Here is a 4,033-nt window from a genome sequence, read left to right as displayed (position 1 = left end):
GATGGTATTTCTGCTGCCATAACGTCGCTTCAAGTAAGTATTCTCTTTCAGCCAAGCAGTCAGTACTAACGTTGCTATATCTGTCTCTCTCTTCAGGATTTTTAATTTCCATATAAAGAATAGATTTCTCAAATTCCACATTCCGATCCTTAGAACGTTAGCACTATTCTGTCTCATACGTGTAAGGTTTTCTAGAGCAGTACCAACTGACAAATACGATCAGAGGTAGGTTTAAAATCATATATTTAATGCAATAAAGGCTACCCTCGTCATATTATCTTGGTATACGACGTATTCTGTGAAAATACTTATTGTTCAGTAATATGGCTTCCACAGACATATTTGTACTTTTCCATTCTTACGCTGTTACAGGCATCTAATCAGAAGAGCGAGGCCATGAATTCTGTCAGCATCTATATGATGGTCCACTATTACTTTATCTAAATCTTTGTGAAGAAGTTAATCTAATGCAAAAACTGTAGCCTTTACAGTGATTTGCATTCGATGTGGTTGTACGGAATCGGAAGAAGTAAGACGGAAGTATATCTTATACACTATTATTCTGCACTTGTATGAAAGCACGCCCGAAGTTTGAGATTTGGGAAAGACAACCACTGAAGTGTTTGAACAGCTGGACATCCTCGCTCAACGTACATATTACAGAGGTATGATAAACTATGTGACCGTTTACCATGAACGTAGTAGTATATTTTCGCAGATGTAATAAGTGAGAATAAAAAATGAAAACACAATGAGAGATGTAACTCGCTATGGGAACACAGTTAATTATTGCAGTATAGGGTTCGCAACAGACAGAAAAATAACATCTTAAAAATCGTGGCTTCACTTGCCTCTACGGAATAATTTGGAATTTAGGTCGTTATCGGTGCTCAGTATATCGGTGGGGTCGTTTTCCTGTCAGTTACCTCGTCGATGAAATAACGGCGATGAAATGCTACCCGGCACCGGAATTCTGATGGAGTAATCTCCGGTGGAGCGAACGTGCTGCCCTGCTGTCGAAGCATCTCTGTCACAGCGGTGGATAGAAGTTAATCCTACTGACCGTATAGCTGTAGCAGTTGTCTGTTCGTGTGGCACAGTCGCTACCACAAAGAACTTGGATCTTCTTTTCTCTACGGAAACTTGTGAGTCTTATACAAACAGGATGGAGCCCGACGTTTCATCAAGACGAGCACCGGAAGTATAAATCTGAGGACGGAAATAGAAAGGAAAATAAACCTCATCAGATGTCTGAGTAATTGACAGATTTGTCGGTTAAGAATGAGAGACTATGAAAGGCTATGCCCAACTACTACAGGGTTAGGTAGCTACCACAGGTCATTCTAAAGATATCTAGAGTGAGTAAATACACTGAACGAAAAAAAAATCGCAACACCAAAAAGGAGGAGGTAGACGTTTTTCTAAATCTCAAAGACGATGTCTATCCAAATTTCGCACCAGTCGCATAAGAGTGGCGCTAGTACCGCCAATAAGAGAATGCAAATCAGGTTTGCTTTATATACAGGCTGTAACGGTCGTGAGCGTTAGTTATCTTTAATATTGGACATGGTGAGTTGCTGTTACTCAAGAATGCTTTAAGGCGACAGAAGTGCCATTGTCAACGCCTGACTGAGTTTGAACGAGGTCTTATGAAAAGGTTACAAGAATCTGGACGTTCCTTCTGCGATATTGCAGGAGGACTAGGCAGGAATGAAGCCACTCTGCGTGACTGCTGGCAGCGGTGGTCACAAGAAGAACGGGTTTCGGACGATCACGTGGCACTACCGAGAGGGAAGACCGTTGTGTTCGGCGTAAGGGTCTTGGGCATCGTACTGCATCCGCAGCAGCAATCTGAACAGCAGTTTGCACCACAGTGACACAATGAATTGTTACAAATCGGTTACTTCAAGGGCAAATCAGAGCTAGACGCCCTATAGCGCGCTTTCTACCGACCACAAACCACCGCCATTTACAACTCCAGTGGTGTCAAGCGAGAGCTCACTGGAGGGAGGGGTCGAGGTCTGTTGTGTTTTGTGACGAAAGCTGGTTTTAACTCGGTGCCAGTGATGGCCGTGCATTGGTTAGAAGGAGACAGGTGAGGGCCCGAAACCAATCTGTCTGCTTGCTAGACACACTGCACCTACACCTGTTCATATGACAGTAGGACCACATTCGTGGTTATCCCACGCACCCTGACTACAAAATTGCTCGTCAATCTGGTGATTCGACCTGTTGTGCAGCCATTCATGAACGTCATTCTAGGACATCATTCTCGATAACGCTCGCTCATATACCCTTGTTTTGACCGAACATGCTCTACCGAGTGTCGGCATTTTGCCTTGGCTGTTCGATCACCAGACCTGTGTCCAGTCGAGCACATATGGGATATCATCGGATGTCAATTCCAGCGCCACCCACAAACATTATTAGCCGTCCCTGTATTGACCGACCAAGTGCAACAGGCCTAGAACTCAATCCCACAAACCAACTTCCGGTAGCTCTACAACAGAAGTCATGCACGTTTGTTTTGCATGCTTGCATTCAACAGTCTGGAGGTTTCACCGGTTATTAATGTACCTGCGTTTCACATTTGCAATGGTTCAAATCGCTCTGAGTACTATGGGACTTAAAAGCTGAGGTCATCAGTCCCCTAGAATTTAGAACTACTTAAACCTAACTAACCTAAGGACATAACACACATCCATGCCCGAGGCAGGATTCGAACCTACGACCGTAACATTCGCGCGGTTCCGGATTGAAGCTCCTAGAACCTCTCGGCCACCGCGGCCAGCATTTGCAATGGCTTATCTCGCGCGTACATTAACCTATGATTTTGTAATGTTAGTGATTTATGCTATCTAGACAAATGTATTCCAAATTTTAGCCGACCGGAGTGTCCGAGTGGTTCTAGGTGCTACTGTCTGGAACTGCGCGACCGCTACGGTCGCAGGTTCGAATCCTGCCTCGGTCATGGATGTGTGTGATATTCTTAGGTTAGTTAGGTTTAAGTAGTTTTAAGTTCTAGCGGACTGATGACCTCAGTAGTTAAGACCCGTAGTGCTCAGAGCCATTTGAACCATTTTGAACCAAAAATTGAAATACTCTTCATTACTTTTTTTTTTGGTGTTGTGATTTTTTCCGGCAGTGTATATCGAGTGAACAAAGCGGCGATCTCCCCGAAGTTTCTCACATGTTTGCTTACTTCTGGTACATTAGGGTGGACATATCTCCAACCTCTTCTCCTGTCGGTGACACAGTCGTCTTCAGCGCTCCATCATGTTATTGTCTGATCAATTTCCACACAATTTATGTTACTGAACTCCTCTTCAAAAGCTATTTCGAGTGCCATTAAAAATGTTGTATAGTTCCGTTATAAAACCGAAGTCATTATCATAATTTGACATTTATAAACGTTAAATATTACTTTCCTACGTTAGAAAATTTACGACGTTGTCCACTATAACCTAACGAACTCTACAGTTCGATATACAGGGTATCTTAAGGGGTACGCTGGAGTTTCAGTATGCTATAGCACCGAAAATGACTAAGATGTTGACACCATGTTTTGCTTATGTGACAGACTCGCAAAGTTCTGTTCGTGTATGTTCCACATTGTCGTGAGTAAAGCATAACGGCAATGGTTCAAGAAAAGGCTCATTGTGTGGAATGATTTATTCAGTTCATATTTGACACGCATGAGCCGTTGCGGCTTCTGTGGTGGCACACGCGATCCTACTGGCGTCATTTGTGCGCGCGTTCCATCGATTCTGGCCCTCGTCGTATCATCTTTGGTTGGTTATGTGTTCCCTCTGCGGCTGTGTGGTAGCGAGTGGCGCGTAGGACACAGAACTGAACGGATGTGCCAGAGTACTCAGCGTCCTGGCGATTGCAGCGATATGAAATCGTTAACCGTTGAGTCATTGGGGGGGGGGGGGGGGGGGGGGGGGGGGGGGGGCGGGGCGGGCGTTTTCCTGCAGCGTTGACCGTTGCCAGCGGCGAGTTTAGCGGGCAAGAAGCGGCTCTCGTCGTGTGC

Source organism: Schistocerca nitens, chromosome 1, assembly GCF_023898315.1.
Source record: "Schistocerca nitens isolate TAMUIC-IGC-003100 chromosome 1, iqSchNite1.1, whole genome shotgun sequence".
NCBI lineage: Eukaryota > Metazoa > Arthropoda > Insecta > Orthoptera > Acrididae > Schistocerca > Schistocerca nitens.
The sequence above is the reverse complement of the archived record's forward strand: the minus strand, read 5'-3'. Positions refer to the sequence as shown.